This window comes from Pseudophryne corroboree, chromosome 5 (assembly GCF_028390025.1).
Source record: "Pseudophryne corroboree isolate aPseCor3 chromosome 5, aPseCor3.hap2, whole genome shotgun sequence".
NCBI classification, from domain to species: Eukaryota; Metazoa; Chordata; class Amphibia; order Anura; family Myobatrachidae; genus Pseudophryne; species Pseudophryne corroboree.
Window position 1 is genome coordinate 233,486,462 of NC_086448.1, and position 13,741 is coordinate 233,500,202.

General features: G+C 43.3%; 1 protein-coding gene across 7 annotated transcripts in view; it reads right to left on the reverse strand.

Annotated features, from left to right (window-relative positions):
* TBC1D5 (TBC1 domain family member 5) overlaps positions 1–13,741 on the reverse strand; it is a 1,053,329-nt gene that overhangs the window by 235,942 nt on the left and 803,646 nt on the right. The gene's annotated exons all lie outside the window — the stretch shown is intronic.

Below are 13,741 nucleotides of genomic sequence, written 5' to 3' on the forward strand. Positions count from 1 at the left end.
CTCGCTACCAGGGTTAAAATACCGGATCGCTCGACCCGGTATTTTTCCCCTGGAACCTTTCAGACCGCACATAAACACGGGTTATGCGTGCTCATGTGCCAATAACCCGTGTTTATAGCTGGTGGTCTGAAAGGGGTATAATTGGGCCTAGGCATCTGATCTGATGCCTTGTAGCAGCCTGTTGTTACTATGGGCCTACAGTGCCTTGCTAAAGTATTCACCCCCCTTTGCATTTTTCATGTTTTGTTCTCTCACAACCTGGAATTGAAATGGATTGTTTGAAGGTTTGCATCATTTCATTCACAGAACATGGCTACAACTTTGAAGATTTTTTTTTTTATTGTGAAGCAAACAACAAACAGGACAAAATAACAGAAAACTTCTGCATGCATAACTATTCACCCCCCTAAAGTCAGTACTTTGTAGAGCCACCTTTAGCGGCAATTACAGCTGCAAGTCGTTTTGGATAAGTCTCTATGAGCTTGCCACTGGGATTTTTGCCCATTCCTCAAGGCAAAACTGCTCAACTCCTTCATGTTGGATGGTTTCCGCTTGTGAACAGCAATCTTCAAGTCTGACCACAGATTCTCAATTGGATTGAGATCTGGGCTTTGACTAGGCCATTCCAACACATTTAAATGTTCCCCTTAAACCACTCGAGTGTTGCTTTAGCAATATGCTTCAGGTCATTGTCCTGCTGGAAGGTGAACCTCCATCCCAGTCTCAAATCACAGGCAGACCGAAACAGGTTTTGCTCAAGAATATCCCTGTATTTAGCACCATTCATCTTTCCCTCGACTCAAAACAGTTTCCCAGTCCCAGCTGCTGAAAAATATCCCCACAGCATGATGCTGCCATGTTTCACTGTGGGGATGGTGGGTCTTGGGATGTGTTGGGTTTGCGCCAGACATAGCTTTTCCTTGGTGGCAGAAAAGTAACATTTTCGTCTCATCTGACCAGAGCACCTTGCTCCATACATTTGGGGAGTTGTCCACATGCTTTTTGGCAAACTCAAAATGTGCCTTCTTATTTTTTAACACTAAGTAATTTTTTTTCTGGCCACTGTTCTATAGAGCCCAGCTCTATGGAGTGTAAAGCTCATTGTGGTTACATGCGCAGATACACCAGTCTCTGCTGTGGAACTCTGCAGCTCCTTCAGGGTTACCTTTGGTCTCTGTGCTGTCTCTGATTAATGCCCTCCTTGCCCAGTCTATGAGTTTTGGTGGCCGGCCTTCTCTTGGCAGGTTTGTTGTGGTACCATGTTCTTTCCATTTGAAGATGATGGATTTGATGGTGCTCCAGGGGATCATCAAAGATTTGGATATTTTTTTATAACCCAACCCGGACTTCTACTTCTCAACAACTTTGTCCATGACTTGTTTGGAGAGCTCATTGGTCTTTATGGTGTGATGCCTCTTGCTTAGTGGAGTTGCAGCCTCTGAGGCCTTTCAGAAAAGGTGTGTTTATACTGACAGATCATATGACACTTAGATTACACACAGGTGGACTTCATTTACTTAATTATGTGACTTCTGAAGGTAATTGGTTGCACCATAACTTGAGGGGCTTCACAGCAAAGGGGGTGAATACATATGCACATGCCAATTTTCAGATTTGTATTTATAAACATTATTTTTTATATACATTTTTAAAATTTCACTTCACCAACTTAGACTATTTTGTGCAGATCCATCACATAAAATTCAGATTAAAAACTAAATTAAATTCAGGTTGTAATGTAACAAAATAGGTAAAAAACCAAGGGGGGTGAATACTTCAGCAAGGCACTGTAATTCAGATCTAATCGCAGCAGCAAATTTGTTAGCTAATGGGCAAAACCATGTGCACTGCAAATATAACAGGTGCAGAGAGAGTTAGATTTGGGTGTGGTATGTTCAAACCGAAATCTAAACTGCAGTGTAAAAATAAAGCAGACAGTATTTACCCTGCACAGAAACGAAATAACCCACACAAAATCTCAAAAACTCTCTCTGCACATGTTATATCTCCCCCCCCCCCTTCTGCAGTGCACATGGTTTTGCCCATTAGCTAACAAATTTGCTGCTGCGATCAGATCTGAATTAGGGGGGTCATTCTGAGTTGATTGCTATCTGCTTTCGTTCGCTGCGCAGTGATCAGGCAAAAAACCGGCACTTATGCGCATGTGGCGCAATGCGCACGCGCGTCGTACTATTACAACGAGTGATGTAGTTTCACACAAGGACTAGCGAAGCTTTTCAGTTGCACTGCTGGCCGCAGAGTGATTGACAGGAAGAGGGCGTTTCTGGGTGTCAACTGACCGTTTTCAGGGAGTGTTCGGAAAAACGCAGGCGTGCCAGGAAAAACGCAGGCGTGGCTGGGCGAACGCAGGGCGTGTTTGTGACGTCACAACAGGAACTGAATAGTCTGAAGTGATTGCAAGCGCTGAGTACGTCTGACGCTACTCTGAAACTGCACAAAATTATTTTGTAGCCGGTCTGCAATCCTTCGTTCGTACTTCTGCTAAGCTAAAATACACTCCCAGTGGGAGGCGGCATAGCGTTTGCACGGCTGCTAAAAACTGCTAGCGAGCGAACAACTCGGAAATACCCCCTAGGCCCTAAGTTCAAATGACCTCTGCTTTAGCAACTGTATTTTCCAGTCTTCCAGGCATTGACCCAGGCGGTCTGTAGCTAGTAACACTCTAATCAATGTTAGATACAGCATGTCCTGCAAGACAAGGTGTTTGGAGTCTGGACCCTATGCCAAAATATGAATAGATTGTTTAAAAACAAAGAAAAACACCCACAAAGCTATATTCCGACCTCTGGCTTTTCTATAACACAATGTATTTTACAAACTTTTCAAGGATATTAATTATTTGACAGATACCAGTACATGTCAAATACATTTATATTATGTACAGAGAATATTAAAATCTTATGGAAAAGAAAAGCTGAAGCCCACCTGTAAAAATCACAGTGTCTGATTCCAGTGATTGACAATTAAATCTACTAACCACATAAGATATCTGTACAATGACAATGAACAAAAATAAGTCCATAAGAACCCCATGCAAGTAAGATGTAGGTTTATCTTGCACCTGGAAAATTGTAGTTTTTAATAACCGATGCAATGTTGAAAAATGGCCTATTATAGGATATATTTATCTTCCACATCCAGCATTTTACTTCTTTTGGAGATATGAATTGCATAGCAAGTTACACTTTAATAAAGCTGAACCTTTTAACACATCAATCATGCATTCATTCTCAAGATCTACATATAATTAAGGCAACCTGAGCGCTCGTAAGTAAATAACAACATTATTGACTGATTACAGATTAGAAGGTGTTTGATAATATAGCAAATGCTAATAGAATACATGTCCACTAGATGGCAGACTAAGTCTTTGTCTTTTCTTACCTCAAAAGGGATTCTGTTGACAGATCTTATTAGAATTCAGCAAAACATTTGAAAATTCACAATTCTGTCAAGAACCACACAGCACAACCTCGTTTAAACAGCGCAAAGTTTACAAATGTCCACTAAGGGAAGAAAGGTGTAGTAGCCACTAGGGGGGCGATTCAGACCTGATCGTAGATGTGCTAAATTTAGCACATCTACGATAAGCAAACTGACATGCGGGGGGACGCCCAGCACAGGGCTAGCCCGCCCCGCATGTCACTCCCTGCCCCGTCACACAAGTACAAAAGCATCGCACAACGGCAATGCTTTGTACTTCAGGAGTAGCTCCCAGCCAGCGCAGCTCCTGCGCGCTGGCAGGGAGCTACTTGTCGCTGCCCGGGTTGCAGCGGCCGCCCCCTCCCGCCCAGCCACCGCTTCTGGCTGTCAATCAGGCAGAGGTGATCGCAGGGCTACGACAGCCGTCGGCTGTCTGCCATGCGCCGGCGCACTGTGGCACCGGCGCATACGCAGCTCAGACCTGATCGCTGCTATGCAAAAATGCACAGCACCAATCATGTCTAAATCAGCCCCTATAGATAGACTGTCTTTTGCAAAATAGCAAGCCTCTATTTTGGCTGCTTGCACTTTTTATTTTTTCACTTTGGGTACAATTAAATAACTAATATTTTTATAAAGGTATATATAATTTGTCAACAAAAAGTTTGCTATTTCAGATGTACTGAGTTGGTGCAAAAGCAGAATTATACATCCATTACAATGGTGATGCAAGTAGTTTTGTAGTGACAATGGTGCCTGATAAAGAGATGCACTCAGTTCTCACAGCAGAGATTAGAAAACATGCTAATGCGGCAGGAGGCATATTGTGTAAATAGATGCCTCCTGCCTGCCGAAGTAGTACACAAACCATAGGAATCAGGACCAAGACAAACTCTCACCAGGAGGCATATGTATCAAAGTTTGCATAGAGATAAAGTGGAGAGAGATAAAGTATCAACCAATCACCTCCTGACATATCCACAGGCTGTTTGAAAAATGATAGGAGTTAATTAGTTTGTACTTTATCTCTCTTCAAGTTTTGATACATAAGCCCCTTGGACTTTAAATCATAGACAAATACATAACCATAAACCTACTTACACTGAGATTTTGTAACAAAAACTGCACACTTAAATTGCTGGCAGTTACCGGTTCTCCCCCATGTATTACTATGGCGGTGTGTGTGATAAGTGTGCCCGTTGTTATTGGCACTGCTATCTACAAGATAGAGCACCAATGTCCCCACCAATGTAAGAACAGTCAGCAGTACAGACCGCTCCAACACCTGCGGCTATCTATTTTGACAGCTGCAGGTGACGTTGCCCCATCACCACGGCAGGGACAACACGGGAGATCTCGCGATGCTTGCAAGATCTTGTGCATGCCCAATGGAGCCGCCTGGGAGTAGAGACACAGCGCATAAGCACTAGGCTAATGCAGTGTGGGCTCTGACAGGAATCGCTGGAGGGTGGTAAACAGGCGAAGCAGGAAACATTATAACGGCACGATCCGTGCCAGTATAATACATCTCCTCCTGGGTTCTTCTCATGAGATACTATCTTGCCATGTATACTACAGTACATTAATGTATTTAACTGTTGTGCCCCCCCCCTCCCCCCATCTGGCGTGTAACCCTGTGCTTATATCTATGGGGCTTACTGACACTTACAGCCATCACTGACATTTTACAGCATGGGAGGGGGGGGGGGGGGGGGGAATTCAATTAGCCCCGAAAGGAGACATAAACAGGCTTCTATTTTGATTTTTTTTTGGCCAATTTTTTTCAGGCAATTCAATTGCAGCACTTTTTTTTCTCCCCAAAAAATGTCCCATTTTTGGGTGAAAACACAGGACCTGAGATAAGTTTCCAAACCTACTGCATGTGTATGCGCGGCAACGATTGAGAAAACTGGGTACTTATCAGGAATTTTTTGGGGGGGACTTCAGCCGGTCTTGAAAAACAAACAAACCCAGTTAAGTGTCGGCATCGGGCTGCCTTCAGGGCTATGTGGACAGCTCCAGGGGATCAATTAGCCCACTGTAAATTACAATTGAATTCCCCCCATATTATTCTACATGCAGTAAGCAGTTCTATTTTCTTACAGGGTTAAAATGTAATAGCTATGCTAATTTCCAAGTTGTTTCCAAAGTAATTAAATAATTGGGATTGATTTTAACTTATTTTAAGTAATGCTCTTATTGCTTTATAGAATCAAGGCACAATCTGATTTATTGACTAACGTATCATCAATATAAATCTGCCACACAACTGTATGAGCCCAAAATACCTCAATTAAAATGTTCATTCTTTGCAGAAGATTAACACCCACATATTTATTTAATGTTAATTAGTACTATTCAATCATAAAGTACTATGTTATTGTTAGAATAAATAGCGGTAAAAATATACATAGGCAGTGGTAACATAAATATGCCATGTTTATGAATCACATAAGAGGACATGCTGTAGATTATAGTCATTGGCGTTACTTTCTATAATGGGTGCAGTGTGTGCGGTGCGCACAGCCCCTGGGTCCAGGGGGGCCCACACTGCACCAATAAAATTTACTTACCATTCCTGAGTCCTGCGGCGACGGCACTCTAGTGTGGGCATAAATCACTCGGAAAATAGCCATCGTGGCCATTTCCGAGTGATTTGCACATGCACACTGGAGATGTCACGGGAACAAGGCGCGGGCGCCATGTTCCGGAGACCTGTGCATGCGCAGTAGACTCTGGCAGTATGCCAGAGTCTACAAGCTGCAGGAGAGGAGGGGGCCCACGACGGAGTCTGCACACGGGTCCCCTCCTCTCTTAAAGCGCCCCTGATTATAGTGTGTGCCTTCATTTTATTTACAAATGTGTCTTTATTTATGTGTCTTCATTTATAGTGTGTTGTCTTCATTTTACATCCTTGTTATATAGCAAAGGACTCGTGTTTAATTATCACAAAATACTAAGGTTAATATCACAAAAACATATTCTAAAAATGAGACACGCCCTCCCCAATAATATAACAGCTTTAAAAAGCATTCTAAAACATCTGCCCCTAATATGCACAGTTGAAGATTCTACCTATTCCCTGGAAAAATCCCCATTGTTCAATATTTTGTTGAATACACAATACAATTCTCCTGACACTGCTGCATGTCACGTGTAACTTGCACCACCTCTAGGAGTTACAGTAGAAAATGATATTTATTGAAAAGGAGTATTTAAACACAAAAAGTATACTACTATCAAATGCAGTATACCTGATCTTACACACATAATGCCGGGACGCACCCTGGATTTTGTATATAGGTCAAACCTGGGTGTGACCCGGCTGAGACCCAGCTTATTGCCGGGTCGGTGACGTCACCACACACATGACCAGGGCTGCTATTAGAAATTGTGGGTCCCGGGACTGACAAAATAGACAGGGCCGCACCACCAAAATAAAAAATAAAATTCTGCCTCACTGCTCCACCGCTATGTGATGTCACACATCATGACGTTACACATGGGTGGAGCATTGTGGACCTGCAGGAATGATTCACAGAGAGCTTATACGCAGAAAAGGCTTGTTTTACGTCCTCCCTGTGCATCAGCCCGCTGTTATTGCACAGTGGGTGCAGATCTCCAGGTATTGGCAGTAGGAACCAGGGGTGGGCCCCCCTCTCTATAAGGGCCCAGGCTCCAGTCTCCGCAGTCCCCCCCTAAAGGCTGCCCTTCACATGACCAGTGCTGGTGATTGGAGATAAGATCATCTCTTAGTGCCAGCTCTCCCTATCCTGTAAGCACATGACCTGATTTACACGTTTACACTGCACCACGATCCGGGTCCTTCCTGGGACCAACCCCCAAGCTAGCCAGGTTGGATTCCCAGGTCACTGGACCCGAGTTAACCTGTTTCCACTGAACAGCTACCAATTTATCAAAGCAATAACCCGGGTTTTTAGTGGCAGTGGAAAAGGGGTATGACAGCGAACATATATTATGCAGCGCTTTACAGAGAATATTTCAGTCATTTACATAATTCCTTCTTTACCACATGTACACACACATACACACTAGAATTAATCTTGTCTTAAACTATAAGAATATTTTTGGATGGTGGGAGAAAACCCAGGCAAGCATGGGGTGAATATACAAACTTTACACATAATGGTAATCGAACCCTAAACCTCAGTGCTATGAGGCAGTAATGCTAACCAATTCACAAACCATGCTGCCCTCACATGATAGGAATCGTATTACTTTTATGGTTCACTGACATACTGTAGTATTGTATATGGCATGCATGTGTTGGATCAACAGCAGCACATTTTTAAACTTTTGGCTGCAATTATTTTAACCTTTATAATAATTTTATGAGTATTGATCTATTTGAGTTACATTATATCACCACATCAACTAGCATGGACTTCACGGCTGCCATTTTGTTTCATTCAGCATTAGCATATCATCACAAAGCTGCTGCATAGTGGCACAGAGGAAGGGGGGAGAGAAGGTACTAATTACCTTGGGGATAATTCTGAGTTGATCGCAGCAGGAATTTTGTTAGCAATTGGGCAAAACTATGTGCACTGCGGGGGGGGGCAGATATAACATTTGCAGAGAGAGTTAGATTTGGGTGGGTTATTTTATTTCTGTGCAGGGTAAATACTGGCTGCTTTATTTTTACACTGCAATTTACATTTCAGTTTGAACACACCCCACCCAAATCTAACTCTCTCTGCACATGTTATATCTGCCTCTCCTGCAGTGCACATGGTTTTGGCCAACTGCTAACAAATTTGATGCTGCGATCAACTCAGAATTAGGCCCTTTGTGCAGGAAAGGAGGGAATAATCGCACTACCACACCTGCCCCCCGGATCTGGCAATGACAGCCCCTTCCCCCTCTGTGGCGCATGTGACTGCTTCGCAGCCGCATATAGGAGGGATTTCCGAATTGGCCACGCCACCTTACACTCCCGGGTCCTGGCGGAGCCATCCAGGCTTGGACTGGCCCACAGGGGTACAGGGGAAACCACCGGTGGGCCCCACTGCCTAAGGGCCCACCTCCTGCTCTAAGGATCAGGTTCCAGACTGTGCACTTGAATTATACATCATACATATGTTACCTTATACTGTACCATGGTGTATTTTCTACAATGCATTGCTATTATTAATCTGGTACATTATCATGCATGCAGAATATTAATTTACTGTATATATTTATGAAGGGGCCCAGACGTTGCACCCTCTAATGGTTAGTCAAACCAATGAGGTGGCAGGCCACACCCCTAAACATGGGCCCCTACCACTGCATCCCCCCGGTGGGCCCTATATGCCCCAGTCCGACACTGGAGCCATCAGCGCCCCTGCAACTGCATACAAAGTTGCAGTGGCTATGCAATAGCGTCCATATCTGAATCCCACTGTTACACTCAGTCCGCCAGCAAATAGCACAGCCGATCTGGCATGCATACATAAACAATCCTGCCACTTAAGATTACTAGTAAAACAAACTGAAAATTGTCCCTATACCACACGCTTTAAACTACAGCAAATGCTCTCAGGTGCTGCTGCTAATACCATGCTGTCACTATTTGACTTCATAGACTTGTTACATTTCCTTGTATTTCCTCTGAAGAAGTTGTCAGGTTACCTGGAGGTATCACAAACGGTACTGTAGCTGGTGGCTGGCTGCAGTACAGCCTGGCTCCTTTCCAAGCCATAGATATTTCTGCTCTATATTAATAATAAACGGCCAGCTCTTAATGGAGACAAAACTGTTAATATAAATTTCTGCAAGCTGGAAACAACACACAGGCACGCACACACCACCGAGGTATTTTTATACCACATACAGTCTAGCTCTTTAGTTCTAACAAAATAAAGGCAGCATTAAGCTTCTTGTTATTGAAAACAATGAACAGATAGATCATATGGTGCACATGTGTTTTCAAAGGATTGACAAGCAATTCAGGACGAGAAACACAGATCTGCCATCTAAGTGCTCACATCCATTATTAGGAATAATGATCCTACCTGAATATATGAATAAGATGCAAGTATTACTACAGCAGGGCAATTTACATTCCTGTGAGGTTTGCTGGTATTAAAATGAGCTGTTTACAGTATGGGGAGATTAAAAAGTGCACTTGAAATGCAATTTTGAAGGTATAATGGAATATGTGAGAACAAAATTGAAGAATTATTTCTTCGAAATTTGAGGAAGAGACAGAAAAGTCCCATGTATTCTGTGCCATCCCTCTGACATGAATACGTGTATTTTACTGCAAATGAAGAAACTCAGTAAAGAATATGTGTAGATCACCAAATCATCCACCTGGGGGAAATGATGTGATGTACTGTAAAATAAGAAACAAATTTCACTTGACCATCGTAGGCGTAGCTATGGCGGGTGCAGAGTGTGACGTTGCTATGGGGCCCAGAGTCTTAGGGGGCCTGCTTCCCCTGCAGCCAGGTTATATGGTTGTCTACAAGGTTCCTGGCATTTCCAGCTAAGCAATTGGGTCTGACTTGTTGCCCGGCCTAAAAAAGGGGACTTGCCGATACTCATGTACAGATCTGTCCTCATGCACTATTGCTGCAGCCGTACCAAACATCCGTTCTCGGCGTGCCAAGTCTACTGCTATTTTACATGCCAAGTTTCGTTGTCTCATACACATAGTCAGACTCAGTCGCACACAGATATACAAGTGTCGCATATTAATCAGTGCAGTCTCGTGAAGCATCAGATTGTGACTAATACACACATTTGCGTGAAAAAGACACTACAACACTCAGTGCAGCTCACTCGCACCAGGTGTAATGAGGCTAGGTGTATGAGGACACATTTGTAGGTGGTGTCTGTGTTTCCTTTTGAGCAAAGTTCCACAATGGGAAGTGGATGAAATACAGCTAGTTGGTATCCTGGCGGTCACAATGCCGACGCTGGAATCCTGACTAGCTACCGGCTACACAGACTATTCTCCCTCTGTGGGTGTCCACAACACCCATAGAGGGAGAATATAACCTGTGGCGAGCGCAGCAAGCCACCGTGCCTGCAGCATGGTGAGCGCAGCGACACTGCAAGGGGCTTTCTAGCGCTCGCCCAACTGCCAGCATTCTAGCGGATGGGATCAAGATAGCCGGGATCCCTTTCACCGACATTTCATACTGAGCCCTCCACACCGATATTATCCATCTCCCGCTTTTCAGTTTCATACTTACAGGCACAGCTGAGCAATCAGTGAGCCTGGTATTGTCAGAGCGTAGTCTTTTCCTTAATTACAGCTTTTGTGACAAGAGCTGGGGTGGGAATTAGCTCTGAGATTAGGACTGTCCCAAAACAGTACTACTGTATGTGCCGAAATAAAGAACATTTCCACTGCAGTGTGGCATAATATGAACTATAGGCACTGCAGTGTGGCATAATATGAACTGTAGGCACTGCAGTGTGGCATAATATTAACTATAGGCACTGCAGTGTGGCATAATATGAACTGTAGGCACTGCAGTGTGGCATAATATGAACTGTAGGCACTGCAGTGTGGCATAATATGAACTATAGGCACTGCAGTGTGGCATAATATGAACTGTAGGCACTGCAGTGTGGCATAATATGAACTGTAGGCACTGCAGTGTGGCATAATATGAACTGTAGGCACTGCAGTGTGGCATTTTATGAACCGGGGCACGTACAGTCTGACATATGAACCGTGGCACTAGAAGATAGCATAATATGATATGGGGGCATTTTGTAGCATAATGGGCCTGATTCAGGTCCGGGTGAACTTGCAACAAAGCAACATTGTTTGGCACTTTGCACATGCGCCGGACCCGTACTGTACATGTGCAATATGGCTTTGGGACGGATGACGAATTGCAACATCAGACTGTTGTTGATTGACAATCTGATGACGTTTCGGGACGAGATGGGGATGGCAATGGCCTATGTTTCTCACTGATTCAGACACTTCTCTTAACTAGCGTTAACAAAATAATATAATGGTGACCAGCTCATACTGACTTCAAACGTGTGGAATACAGAGGATTAGGGAAAGGAAGAGCAGTATATACTGTAAGGAGTCTGAGAATTCAAGAAAATATGAAGAAATTAATGGTACATTCCATCTTCCCTCCATATTATGACTCAAGAGGATGTGTGGCTCTCCATCGGATGGCAGATCAGGGAAGAATTGGCGTAGTGATGGCACAAATGCGAAGAATTGATATTAAACATTACCATGTGGTCTGGTGCTCTACTTCCATATGAAATACCTGAGCTGAAATTCTACATTGCCACTGAAGTGGCAGAGGTCAGCTCAGCTTCAGTTATAGAATACATAAAATATTACCTCATGTTAATACTGTATTACTTATGGCAATACTGGTCTAAATATAGAGTACAGGAGATCTATGTAATACATTGTGCCATTAAACCATTAAATTATGTTAGCTTGCACAGAACCCCCCCCCCCCCCCCCCCAATAAGTAATCCAGGTGACAGATAATAAAGTTATCTATATAGTAATAGCAAAAGTATGACTGTTATGAATGACATATTTCTATGATGCTGTTGTCTGAGCATAACAAATTAAAGGTCTTGATCCGCAGAAAAATATTGGCGTTGAACTTGTGATTGGTTGCCTTGTTTCAGAGTTATGTGGCAAAACGTCTGCCTGCCATTTACAATGCATCACCATTGTGTTCTGGAAAATGTGACAGTTGGTGAAATCTCCCTGTGCACCTGCTGGGTGACCTGGAACATGTGACCTGCTGGTTGGTCTAGAAACTGTGACAGTTATATGCAGCCACCCACAAAGCAGGAATTTTTTGAAATCTGACTCCTAATAGGATGAAAATAGGTAAAACGTTCTGCCCAGCAAACCTTTATCAGCTAGTTATTATTATTATTATTATTGTGCAAATCAGCCATGATTTAAAGGTATGCAAACTAAACTGGGTACACACTGAGTGATATGTTGTCCGATCCGGCGGATCATACCAACACATCACTCATATCGGCACATATCAGACCTGATGATATTGCTAGTGCCCATTAGTATGCTAATGAAGGACGGAACATGATTGTTCTGTCCTTCATTAACATGGTGATAGCGTGTACGGGCAATCCCTGTTGACAGGCATTAGTTCTGATGCTGGAACAAATGCCCGTCGCTTCTGTGTGTACCCAGCTTAAGAAAATACTATTGAACTTGACCTTTGGGGCTCCAATAGCTCAGTGATGGCAATAGCTTGTGCCTCCTTCATGTGTCTCTGTGACCGGTGCATTTCAGAGCATATCTGCTTTTAAAGTTTCACTGGCCTTTCACATGAGAAATATCAGAGTGCGGCACAGTGATGTCATCATGAACACAGGTTCTAAAATCCCACTGAAGCCTGGGGTAAGGGAGGAAGGTGTAAGGAGAAAGGCAGATACTGTGGAGAGGGTAGTGGTGAAGGATCAAGAACTAAGGCATGCCCCACTGAGCCAAGTGATACCTTACTGTTGCCACACAGTAGCTTCTCTACAGCCATGTACTGAAAAGCGAATAAGAAATGGGGAAATCTACCTACTCTACCTACTCTGCATGGATGAGTGGCCAGTAACTGGCTGTAACACTTGCATGTTGTTTATTTATTGACCCAGAATGCTGAGCAATGCTATGGAGAGCTATTACAGTAGCTACTCTGCAGAAAGTGGCTGAGAAAATGGAATTGTTGCTTCAATATTTATTACCTGACTGCAAAGCAATACTTTAAAGTATGAGTGTAAATAACAACAAATAAATTGTAACCAGATCACCCAAAAATATGTCAACCGCATTTTGCATAGTACTTTGAGTCAAGACTGCAATAAAACATGACACAAACTCAATAAAATAAAGCACCTATACTGACAAAAAAAATTGATTGTTGAAATATAGTTTCAATTTATGAACCACAACTAAGCAAATATAAACATAAAAATGTACCTGTAACTGTTGGGGTCTGTTGATGAGTAACCAACCCAAAATAAGATGTTTTCTGTGGTTTAGGTTCTATTGACACACTCATGAGAGAGAGAGAGAGAGAGAGAGAGAGAGAGAGAGAGAGAGAGAGAGAGAGATGGAGCGAGAGGTGGTATGGCCAGGTCTGCCTTGTGGGCTTGCAGCAATAGGGCTTATTTCATTATCATTTATTTGCACATGCTCTAATGAGAGGAGAATTTAGTGGGTGTAGGACTATCCCCATATCAAGGTACAGATGTGTCCTCATACGTCTTGCCTCAATACGCCATGCAGCAGGAGATGCCTGGCATGAGTCAGCCGGCAGCTCTG